This window comes from Triticum urartu, chromosome 2, assembly GCF_003073215.2.
Source record: "Triticum urartu cultivar G1812 chromosome 2, Tu2.1, whole genome shotgun sequence".
Taxonomy (NCBI): Eukaryota; Viridiplantae; Streptophyta; class Magnoliopsida; order Poales; family Poaceae; genus Triticum; species Triticum urartu.
Window position 1 is genome coordinate 661694223 of NC_053023.1, and position 13295 is coordinate 661707517.

The window sequence follows — 13295 nt, forward strand, 5'->3', positions numbered from 1 at the left end:
AGACGCCCTATGTACCTGGATGGAGGGAGTACCAAATTTAACAATGGAATAAATAGTGAGAGCAGCGATTCGGTGCCGAAGCTCATCTGAACCCGCGTTGAAAAAACAATTCAAAATAAATACTAGAAAATTAAAAAATTAATTTTAGTTTTTTGCATATTAGATAATTTGGTGCGTAAGGTCCACTCCAAATTTCATATCATTTGAACATCTGAGTAGCTCTCGATAAAAAAGACAAATTTAAGGTATGTAAAAATGTTCCAACCCAACTTGTCTTTTTTGCTGAGAGCTATGCCCAAATGATCTGAAAATTGGAGCGCACATCATGCACCAAATTATCTACCATGTGAAAAAAAACTTGGTTGTTTTTGAATTTTATGTGATTTTTTTCTTGACCGGGTGCAAATGAGTCTGGACTCATAAATGGATATTCAGTAAATAGTATCCTTACCCCATCCACTACGAGACACATGTGAAGACTTCAACAATGTTGGGGTTTGTTAGCTCATAGATGCTCATAAGGGTAAATTGTGCGTGCGTGTTCATAAATGTACTTGTGTTTATGTGAGTATTTGCGTTTGTACAGTGTTTAAAAAAAATCCTAGCACATCACAAGATTCGCTAGCACACCCAATATGACCCTAAGGTCTTGGATCTCACAAGCATAATTGCAAGTGGAATTGACAAGTTATTGTTTGCGTAAAATATATATTCCAAATAATAATCCCAAAATTAGTGGTAGCAAGCTGTACCATATCTTGACTTTCTGCCGTGCACATGGCAAAACAAATCTTTTTCTCCAAAAAGTAGTGTGTCGACCTAAATCTTTCCCCAGGAATATGCATTTATGTACACATTTTTCATTTATGATTATTCCAACAGAAAGTTCATTCTCATGGTTGAGCCACTTTTTCAGGTCAAAATACCGGAGCCACTCACAACTCACAAGTGCATGTGGACATCAACTAGCTCTGTGTTCCCCAATGCGATAGGCACCAGATCACTGCACGAACCTAGCATGTTTTGCCCAAGGTAAAATTAGAGAGGTCAGAGCCCTGTGCAAACTGCAGAGCCGGGATTTCGTAGTTTAGCAATACGTAACACCCTGTGGGCAATGAACAAACCAACTAACCCATTACTCCTAGCTCAGAAGCACACCAACGTTCAATTTTCACCAGCTGACTTATTGATTCGATCTGGTGTTGTCATGGCGGCTCCCTGCCGCCTAACTTTCTGCATCAACTTGTAGTAAGTGCTTGGATTGCCTACAAATACGTGAGTTAGCTTTAGTAGTTAAAGAAGTGAGTTAGCTTTAGGCCCTGTTTGGTTTCAAATAAGTCACCAATTTATAAGTCGAAAAGTGTAAAAAATGACTTATTTTGCCAAAGGACCCAACTTATAAGTCACCCCAACTTATAAGTCATAAGTTGCTCCACCCCAACTTAAAACTTATAAATCACCCCTTTTATGTGGGTCTCATCACCTTTACATTAAAAAGCAAGGTGGGAAGGTGTGCTCATGTGACTTATAAGTCAGATAACAACCAAACAGATGTGACTTATAAGTCACTGATTTTAAGTTACCTGACTTATAAGTCAGGTGACTTATTGAAACCAAACAGGCCCTTAGTACTAGAGCCCCATCATATGATATTGTCTCGCTCAACCTGATAGTTACCAGAATACTAATCGTTGGCTCTGCCGAATACAAGATGCCGGACATAAGAAATCTAGGATCGGCGTTAAATAAACCAATAGGACAGGTGCCTAAGCTTTGGGAGCCAATGAATGACTGCTTGAATTTGTTGTTATCATGGTACTACCTCTGCAATTGTGCGGGAGACATCAGCTCTCAAAGATCTACATCGTGTCATTAGGACCACCTATCCCTACGACTAGATTGCTCACCAATCAAATTAGTGGGAGGAGAGCCTAGGGGAGAGAGACCACGCAATCCAATTGGGATACGCAGGGCATCAAATCATGGGAGGAGGGACCGAACCCCATCAAGGTCGTCGACGCTGCCAAAACAACCAATTGCCATATGCTCCAAACGAACCACCAGTGTCCAGCGGGTTCTCAAGCCAGATATGGTAAAGAATAATGGTACAAGAGAAACGGCCACCGAGGCACCGACGACAACAGTATCGCCACCATGCCTCCATTGATTTTGTAGGTCCCCGCCACAACACAAATAATTCTGCTTTCCGGTACATGTAGCTTGCAGGATCGATTGCCTGGGGACACAATGTCCCTGGTGTGGCTGAAATGCTGGCCACAGCAAACACTGACCGTGGAATTGCTACGATGTCTTAATAATGTCTTAAGATCGACTATAATCGTACGAATCAACAATTATGACAAGTACATATGTGAGATTTGCTACAAGATTTGCAAAGTATCACAAGAAGACAACATGTTGGCATTACACAAGATTCCATAAATTACCGCAAAAATTCCCAGAGATCTTTGTGAGAATTTAAGTTTTTAAACATAAATTAAGTGCAGACATTTCTAATTAGTAGCATGATGTAACTAATATAAGCATGCAACTGTTTCATACAACCTATTTTTCTAGTGTAATTACCAGATTCTTATGCAGGATGGACAAAATGCTCCAATCTATTTTCAGTCCTGAGAGGCACATGCATGTCTGCAAAATTAGTTTTAACCTACCTTTCTATAAGGACAGCTAGGCTGGTCCTTCCAAGAATCAAACTGAAGATTAATGCATACAATTTTATTTTTCAGAATTTGGTTGTTAGTTGAAATTCTCAGTATAGTAACCAAAATCATGGTGAAAATGGTCCTGCTAGCATATATTGAGGATGCCTTTTAATAGAACGAAGGGAGAATGTTTACTGTTCGTGGGTTTGTGATTGTCCAATACTACAGAGGTAGTACTTGACAAGCTTTTGTAATTCTAAAATGTTTGGAAATGGACTACAAAGAACTCAATAAAATTTGCTTAGGTCAAGAGTTGCGCACCACGTCCACCGCATGTCCACAGGCTCCACATGCAGCACAGATCAAATGCTAATCCTCTCAACCAACCAATCCAAAAGATGCCGAACCCTCATGGCCATGGGCCACTATACTTGTTTAAAAATGGGCACCGGACCCAGGACAGCCAATTGGTGACTCATCATGTCTCATCCCCAAAACGGAAAACTTCGTGGTGAAATATTTTGCAGTATATAACTCACTGGGCAGCGATCTCCATATTATTCCATATCCAACTTGCTCGTGCCTATAAATGAAGACCATCCCACCCTATGGCAATGCACACCAGCAGACCATTCCACATGATAGCAAAGCAGTCAGGGCAGAGGAAGAGGAAGAAGGGGCGAGAGCCGAGAAGTAAGTACCTGTAGAGCGTATACTGGGGAGGCTTCTGCTGGGTTGCCATACGCTAAGAGGCAGAGAACGGGATGCAGCCAAGGATGACTTGCCGGCTCCTGGTGCTGGGAGTTCGTTGAGCTTTAGAGTTAGCCGGCAAGTTGTCTTTGGCTACACTTAGTTCTCTTCTTCTGGTGTTTGGCCCTCAAGCATTGTTGAGAAAACTCTAATGCCTGCATTTCTATCAACTTCCATCATGGAAATACATGAATAAGTATGCAAAGCATAAAAGGTATGCATCTCTAGCTAGCCAGCTCTTAGCATCTCAAGCTAGTTCAACCTCTACTAGACATAAAAAAATTCCAGCTCTATATATGTATATATGGAAAGTAAAAAAGAATAGCTTATTACTGTTCTATCTGCAATGGAAATGCATGAATAAAAAACATAAGTACAAAAGGCTTGGATACAAACTCAACCTCCACTTGACATCAGATCTGTACAATTCCATATGTATATATCAGACGATATCATCATTCCTTTGCCATTATTTTATGCTAATCCATGATTTTTTTTTAAGATAAGAGATTGACTTTCTTGTGGTACCCCCTGACGAAAATGAAAGTCCGAAGGATGTACAGAACACACTGCATGACAAAAGATTCCTCAAGGCTCTCACATGGCGGCAAAAATTGTACTTGCAATATTGTACCACAAAGATTATGTATACACAAAAGAAAATCTTAATTATGTAGGACAGGAAGCAGGAGGTGCATCAGCAATGTAACCATGTTACAAAAGCACTGCATTCCCTTTTCAATACAAAAAAGAATGGACAACTTCATTCCTCAAGTAATCAGTGTTAGTTGTCCTGTTCATGTCCTTTGAATAGTGCACTTTACTTTATTGGCTAAAAGCCCAAAGGTGACGATATTAACGAGAGCTTTACCTCATTATTAGCACAAAAACTAAAACATTTTCCCGATGCAAGGTATCATGGGTGAATGCTCAGCATCGATAAACCATAATAATGAGCTAATGACTGATGCAGCTTTCTGAAGGGAACAATGCGGAGTAACTAGTAAGGCTTTATATCTAACTTTCATTCAAAAAAATCATAATAAAAATGATGAAACTTGTCATCATCAACTGTTCTAATTGTGACATGAGAATTACGTTTTGTATTCGAAGCAAAACACGTTCCACATTAATTGAGCATCCTTCATTACCTCAAAGTTGAATGGTTGATAGATGATGGAACATGGAACATGGTTTTATTGGACTCCAATATATGGGCTTCATGCTAACACTGATATTGTCATCTACTCCCTCCGTTCCTAAATAATTGTCTTTCCAGACATTTCAAATGGCTACCACATACGGATGTATGTAGACATATTTTAGAGTGTAGATTCACTCATTTTGCTCCGTATGTAGTCACTTGTTGAAATATCTAGAAAGACAAATATTTAGGAACGAAGGGAGTAGAAAGTCTAGAATACATGGTCACAACAAATCCACAACCCTCCATGACAAGTATCGCATGAGTCTGAAAGTACTTGAATATACAGAGAGAACAGATGGTACATTATTTAGATGTGATTTTCTCTTTTACATAAGAAGTCACACAGGAAGTCGGTAGCTGTAATATTCAACCAAATCAGCGATACCAGCCAATGTACTTTTTGATGCATCAGGTAATAATAATTGTACTGGTCATTATTTACAGATTTAAGTTGAATGATGTGTGCTAATAAATCATGTGGTAATGCAGCATAATAAGATGCCCAGATGCATGTGTCATCATGAGCCAACAACAAAAGAGATCACTCTGTTAATGTCAGAAACCTAAATCAGGATTTGTTGGCAAGACATGTCACAAATGAAGCTTTGGTTATTTCGTGAAACCAACATTAGTATTATACAAGGGCTACCAAATGCAGATCAATAACAAAAATATCAGTTTTCTCGAAAGATAACAAACATTAATGCTTGAAAAGTACTCCCTCTGTTCCAAATTATTTGAAGTTCTAGCTTTGCTATGTCAAAACATCTTTAGGTTTGACCAAGTCTGCAAAAAGATATATCAAATTGACAATACCAAATTAGTTTCATTAGATTTGTCATAAATTATATTTTCATACAATATACGTTTTTATGTTGTAGATATTAGCATATTTTTTATATACTTGGTCAAAGTTTAAAAGGTTTGACTTAGGACAAAGCTAAAACTTCGAGTAACTTGGAACAGAGGGAGTATGACTCGACACTGACCACATCATTGCAGCGTATATGATTTTAAGAGAACTCCAGTATTAGTACCCACAAAGAAATTTCGCACTAAGAATGCAAGGAATAACTAGTCTTTACTCTGAACACCAAATGGAATATAAAGAGAATAAATATAGTAAGTACAAGTTTCAGATTATATTGAACTAATAAAGACACTGTATTCAATTTCAAACCTGTTTGATAGACACGATTTATAAATCTACTCCTGCCATATAAATGGATAGAATAGGAGCAAGAAAGATATATTTCTGAAGTACACGACTGAACAAGGGGATATTGTGTGCTCTAGGCACATAAGATATGCTAGTGCACTAAGACACACTTAACCATCTCCAATTGTCATGAAAAGTTCTGATTTTTTTTACAACACTGGCACGACAGGTGTCTACCGCGGCAAGAAATTTCAAGACCAAATCAAATCTAGATGTCAAACACGAAAATATAATCCTTGTCGGAAATAGTAGTGAATTCAATTTTACTGTGAATAGTGGCTTCCGGGTACTACTCATAGTGGGGTTGTCTTTTCTTATTTCTTGGTGTATTGATCGAGTTTGGATTCTAAATTTTCTGGTAAGGCGTATGCATCATGTGCCAATGTTGTCCATATTTGTTTGGTTATTTCATGACACTAGAGGTGCTTATTAAGCCTCTAGTACAAACTCTGTACGTGTTTGTTTAAAGCAGGCCAAATCCCTTAACACACGCGATATCTCCCCAAAGATAAGAAATGCATTCTCAGAGCATATGATTGGTTTGATGCCAATATTTATTTGGCTAGTGATTGGTTGGTTACGGACTTGCCAAATATTGGCTAGTGATTGGTTGATTGCCAGATTTTTTTGCCAACCTCACAAAAAGGTGCCAATTTGGCCAGTCTTGATATTGTCAAAATCTGGATAGCAAACCAACAGTACCCATTCATCGGGTGCGTAATAGTATTTGTCACAGCATGCCAAAGCCAGAAGCACGTCTTATCCTGCACAAGTACCATAACCACACGAAATCCCTTGGTAAACTTGAAACATGGATCAAATATCATGTGATGATGCATCATACAACATAAGAAGCCATTTGGACAGGCTGAAAAACAGAAACTACCCTACAGTATAGCAGCACTAAGTTTTTCCTCCATGGTACTATACACTTTAATCAAAAGCCCTGGAATCCTCTGTAGACTGAGCCCTATCCATCAGTCTAACCTAGATACTTCACATAACCTACCTAACAAAACAAATCAATACTCCCTCCGTCACACAATGTAAGACGTTTTTTGACACTACACTAGATGCCAGCTCCCAGCCTTTTAGCCAGCAGATATATTCTTAAAAGTTGGAAATCCATAAAGCCTCAATGCGTGGATAGGTAATCATTTTCACTCAAGGAAAAAGTTATGCCAATAACTTTTTAAAAGATTAAGTCAAAAGGAGATTTCACTATCGTGCCAGATCTAGTTGCAGTGCTGCCCCTATAAATACCCTCCCCTCGATGTATACCAGAAGCACACCCATAGCTCAATAGCTGAGAGAGATGAGAAATCGAAGTGAAGAGTTCACTGCCGCAAGAGCCATGCAGAAAGAGGCAGAGAGTGGAATGCAGCCAAGGATGACTTGCCGACAGCACACAACAAGGTGGTAGTAATCTTGCCGGCAAGTCCGTCCTTGGCTACACCTTGCTCTCTACCTCTACTGTGTGGCTTTTGCATGGCCTGGAGAAACTTGAATTTGCCTGGTGTCTTTCTTCTTCCATAGAGGTAAAACTACTTGCCTCACAGAACTATCAACTGTCAGTTTTTTTTTGGTGGGTGAAGAGGGGGGAGGGGGGAGGGGGGCTATGGGGGCGCGAAACCCACCTGAACATTTTCCATTTAGCCAGGAGAGATAGCAGCGACCATTTTTTGCAGTCACAGAGGAGAGATCCAAAGAGAGGCATTACGAGCTGGTCTCAGCCAAATTTAGAAGTCCTAGTCCAAAGCAGAAAGATGAAACACCTGCCATCATAACAGTGACGTGGAGAAACTCTGGATCCATGCCAAAATTGACTTACACATAGAGCAGGAGCCTCACCAGCACCACAGGAGAACATAGGCGGCAATTTTCCAGGCAACGGTGGCGGGTGGCAGGTGCTCCCTGCGAATGACTTTGGCGCTAACTGCTACTGTCGGACTTGAAACAAATTTATGCATGTGCGCAAGGAATATCGCTAAACATAAACTCCATGTGGTGCCAGTAAAAATGAACTGAATGCTGTTGATTTGCAATATGTATACAGACTTGTAAAGTATTTTCAGCATTGATCATCGCCAGTTTAGAAAGACAAAGTAGCAGATAAAATAAACAGCGAACCTTTTGAATCAGAAAGTATGTAAATAAGCTAAAGTATGCCAGCAGTAGCTCCACTCCAGCATGATCAGTTAGATAGTACGTAGATAGATATTTCTGTGGGTACCTTGGTGATTGCAGATCTGTCAGAGATTATATGCACAGTTAAAAAATCTGATTGCAGCTAAAATGAGAGTGCATATCATCTGGATACAGGCACGATATCACCAAACTATCCATCACTGAGAGCACACATATAAATACATAATATTAGATGAGAATAAATTGGCCTTCATTAACGAAGCCGGAGAATACATCCCGCTTAATTAATCAAAAAATAAAACAGATGAGAATGAAACTATAAACCACATAGTATGAAAGAGCTTGATTGTTAATACTCAAAAGAACATGTATGTTTTACATTTTTTCATCTATGAAGGACTTATATAGCATTATCAGTTGAAAAACTTATTTTGGAAAAAAAATTCTAAACAAGGTGTGATGCATGATTTGTCAACTCGTAGTACACAGGATATCAGTGTAAGATCTCAAAGTCCGTCCAAGAAGAATGATGTATAAGCAAGTTTCATTCTAAATAAATGGACGATGAAAAAAATCACATTCCATCATTTCGCCACAGAAAAATAAAGACATTTCACGCATTGTCAGTAACTACTACTCCCTCTGTTCCAAAATAAGTGTCATGGTTTTAGTTCTTATTTTGGAACGGAGGGAGTACATAACAAATATAAAAGTTCAGCTCAATTTATAGTGCTTTTTGGTTAATATGATATACTCCCTCCGTCCCATAATATAAGAGCGTTTTGGACACTAGTGTACTTATATTATGGGACGGAGAGAGTAATAGATAATACTTGACCAAATGCACATGTATCTCTTTTTCACAGAATCAGAAAAGGACGGCTCAGGAGACACAGTTCTTTTATTGATGCTCATTCATAAAATAAGTGGTACAGCTATAAAGGAGAATCAAGTGACTTTTTCGTGGTCATATCTAGGGCAGATTACCAATACCTCTTTGCATTCCCTGTATAATGTGTGCTCATATAATACTACCATTTTTCAGCCCATGACATGGAATTGCAGACCAATGACATAAACTGGATTTTTCCTTCCTCTCACAAATGTATATCTATATTTACTCTGATACAGTGCCCATATGAAATGTTTGCTAACATCAAATATTGGGGACATATAGCCATTGATATATTAAATGATCCTGTGGAAGCACTCATTCAAAGTGTATATATAATAAAAATATAAAACAATGTATCATAATTGGCACCTCAGAATATTATGGAAGATTGCAACATACTGTAATAAAACCTGCAAAGAAGTCCACTTCACTGGGACACTTCCACAGAAGCCGAGACAGCAAGGCAGTACTATTCCGAATTACATCTGATGATGTCTGATGTAATGTAGGATGAAAACCGATGCTTGCAGTTTCTGCTGAAAAAAATGTGTGATAAGATAACTAATTAAACGGATATAGGATTATACAGCGTGAATTGCTCAAATAGCAGAAAGCCAATTTATCAATAGCACTGAATGAACTTTAATTAATAGCAGTAAATAATGTTGACTAACTTCAGAGGTTGTTTAAAATCAAACTTGGGAGCTTGCATTGGAGAAACGTAAGAGTACCATGATTTGTCTTGAAACATCACTAGCGAATGAAGAGCAGCTTGTTTTATCGATAGTTAGATCGTCACACTGTTAAATGTAAGTTGTTGTCACTTATTTTGCAAACATGCCATGTAATTCTAGTAGATAAGTAATTTTGTTTTGCATTCTGAGCAAATTGCCACAGAATTGCCTCTCCTTCACATAGATTAAACAAATGTTGATAGAGTACATGGAAACATCCAATGGCAGTACTCCAGAATGGGATCTAGACATGGCCTGATCTATGTCTATGTACTATTAGATATGCATGTGGCGGTGAACAATGGGCAAAAGTGTTTCTAGTACCACAGTGTAGATACTTTATGACAATGAATGTCAGATTCTATGAAGTGCCACTGCAGTTATATATATCTGGTCGGCTATACACAATAGTCATGGGAAGTTTTGTCTTTTTTAGAGAAATGGTGACCATGTGGGAGTTACATTGTGTATTGTGACACAAATGTGTAACTCGTCAAACATCAAAGCCACATCAAATCAGCTAATTATTGGTACAAGACTACAAGTAATTCATAATGCACGTTGGCATCCAACTTGGCTACCAAACTGAACATGATCCATCTACTGCTAGTACTTGTTTGACTATAACTTAATACAAAACTTACAAGCTCTTCTGCAACAATCAAACATAAAACCCAATGGAAGGCACAGCTCACGGACAAATTGTTTAGATAAGTTAACAGACTGTACACGTCAATGAATCAACCACAAACTTCCTCAAACTATACAAGTAAGATCGATGGTTATTGCTCAAAGGACCATTGGGGCCCAATTTGGGTGGTGTTTGACCAATAGAGAAACCTGTACGAGATGTCTGCCACGATCGAGTCTCTACATATCCAATCGAGTAATTTAGAAGAGCATAATGAAATTCGGGTAATTTAGAACAGTGCACCATGGACTTCACATAATATTAAGCCTCGGATATCCTCCAAAATAAATAAAATGAAGCAAACTCAGAATTAAATTTAGGTAAAATTTCGGGCCTCAGAGATCGAACATTTACCTTTATTCTCCAACACAATCTACTATTTCGACACACAACAGGTGTTCTCCATGAAGTTTTCCCATCATCACACACTAATGTACATTTTAGCTTCACACAACACAGAAGCTTCCTTTGAGCTTGCAGATGCGATTTAACATTTCAAGGATGGCAAAAATCAATGATCGCGGAAAATTATCCAGGTTGCAGTGCCGAGACAAGCAGGGGGGAAGGGAGGAGGCAAAAAGGGAAATCAATAGCATCCCAGCAGTAGATGTTCATTCTGAAGTCAGGAGCACGTCCCTCCAAGTACTAGATCACATGAAATTCCTTGGTAAACTAGAAGCATGGATCAAATATCATGTGATGATGCACATGATAACATGCGAAGCTATTTAGACTGCCTGAAAACAGAAACTTCCTAACAGTATAGCACCACTAGTTTTTTTTCCTCCATGATACAATAATCAAAATCCCTGGAATTTTCTGTAGACTGAGCTCCATCCAGCAGTGTAACCTATATACTTCACATAACCTACCTAACAAAAGAATTCCATAGATGCTAGCTCCTAGGCTTTTGGCCCGCAAATATATTATTAGAAGTTGGAAACCTATAAAGCCCCAACACATGGATAGGTCATCATTTTCACTAGAAGGGGAAAAGTTATGGCACTAACTTTCAAAAGAAGTAAGTCAAAAGGAGATTTCAGTGCCATTCCAGATCAAGTTGCAGTGCTGCTCCTATAAATACCCTTCCATTGATGTATACCAGAAGCACCTCCATAGCTGAATAGCTGAGAGACAAGAGAAGTCAGAGCGAAGAGTTCACTGCCGCAAGAGCCATGCACAAAGAGGCGGAGAGTGGAATGCAGCCAAGGATGACTTGCCAGCAGCACAGAACAAGGCGGTAATCTTTGATACGATTGCCATTTGCCCGGCAAGTCCATCCTTGGCTACACCTTACTCTCTACCTCTCCTGTATTGCTTTTGCATGGCCTGGAGAAATTTGAATTTTCTTGGTGCCTCTTCTTCCATAGGGGTAACACTAGTGAGCCAGAAGCAACCAGGTTTTGCGCTGGGGGGGGGGGGAGCAAGGCGCTCAACCACCGGCTAAATTTAGAAGGCCGAGGCCAAAACAGAAAGAAAAAAACACACAACACAGTGACGCGGAGAAGCTCTGGATCCATGCTGCCTTCAGAATTGACTTGCAGATAGAGCAGGAGCATCGCCAGTGCCATAGGATAACATCGGTGGCAATGTTCCACGAAACGGTGGCGGGAGCAGATGGTCGCTGCGGAAGACTTTGGCGTTGCAGCTCAGCTGTCAGGTATGAAACAAATTCATGCATGTGTGCAAGGAATGGTATGAAACATAAAGTCCATGTGGTGCCAACTGAAAGAAACTTGCATGTTGTTGACCTACAATACTCATAAAGACTCGTAAAGTATTTTCACCATTGACCGTCACTAGTTTAGAAATATAAAATATGCAGATAAAACTGACAATGCACATTTGCATCAGAAAGTGTGTAAAGAAGCTAAAAGATGCCAACAGCAGCTCCACTCCAGCATAATCACTGAAATAAGGTGTAGATAGATATTTCTGTGAGTGTCTTGGTGACTGCATATCTGTTAGATTATATGCACAGTTATAATTTATGAATGTTTCTGTTTGCAGCTTATATGGCAGTGTGTATCGTTCTGGCAGTGCATATCGTTCAGATACAGGAATGATTCTTTGCATGGCATTACACAATCCATCACGGACATACAATATCCGATGAGAATAAACTTCGTTAATGAAGCCCAGGAGAACATCATTTTAATAAAAAATTATGAGAATGAAACTATAAAATCACATAGTATCAAAGAGATTCTAAAAAAAAATAGTATGAAAGAGCTTGATTGTTGTTACTCGAAAGAACATGTAGGGTTCTTTCATCTACGAAGAATTAGCATAGCATTATCCAGATCAAAAACTGTTTTTTGGAAGAAGAAAAAAGTCATATTCTGAACAATGCGTGATGCATTTCTATGCCAACTCAGTACTAGACAGGATATCAGTGTAGGATCCAAAATGCTGCCAAAGAAGAATGATATAGTTTCATATATTTTTAATACGCAGATAGACAGCGAGATATGGCACATTTCATCATTCACCACAAGAGATGAGAATATTTCACACATTGCCAGCCTTGAAACAACATGTCCTAGTAACTAGTACAAAAAAAATACCTATAAAAGTTCAACTTAACTTATATAATTTTCTAGTTAATGTGATATAATAGATTATTCTTTGACCAAATGCACATGTACCTCTTTTTTGTAGAATCAGAATGGATGACTCAGAAGAAACAGTTCAATCATTGACGCTCATTCATAGAAAACAGGTGCAGCTATATATCATGTATTTTCTGGTGATCATATCTAAGGCAGATCATTGCTATTTAATGTGTGCTTGGATAATAATTTCATATTTTCCCATGACATGGAAATTGCGGAACAACGACATGAATATGTCTAACAACGTAAACTAAATTTTCGAGCTCTCAAAAACACATTTTTACCTATATTTACTCTGGTATAGTCCACATATGAAATGTTTGCTAACATCAAATATTTAGGAGATGTAACTGGCACCTCAGACTATTAT

The 13295-nt window shown here is 38.7% G+C and overlaps 1 long non-coding RNA gene across 1 annotated transcript; it reads left to right on the plus strand.

Annotated features, from left to right (window-relative positions):
- The first annotated feature begins 1488 nt into the window (after window positions 1-1488).
- Window positions 1489-4190, plus strand: LOC125539547. Its single transcript, XR_007296899.1, has 2 exons — window positions 1489-3630; window positions 3919-4190. It is a non-coding gene; the product is annotated as an uncharacterized LOC125539547 (long non-coding RNA).
- The last annotated feature ends 9105 nt before the right edge of the window (window positions 4191-13295 follow it).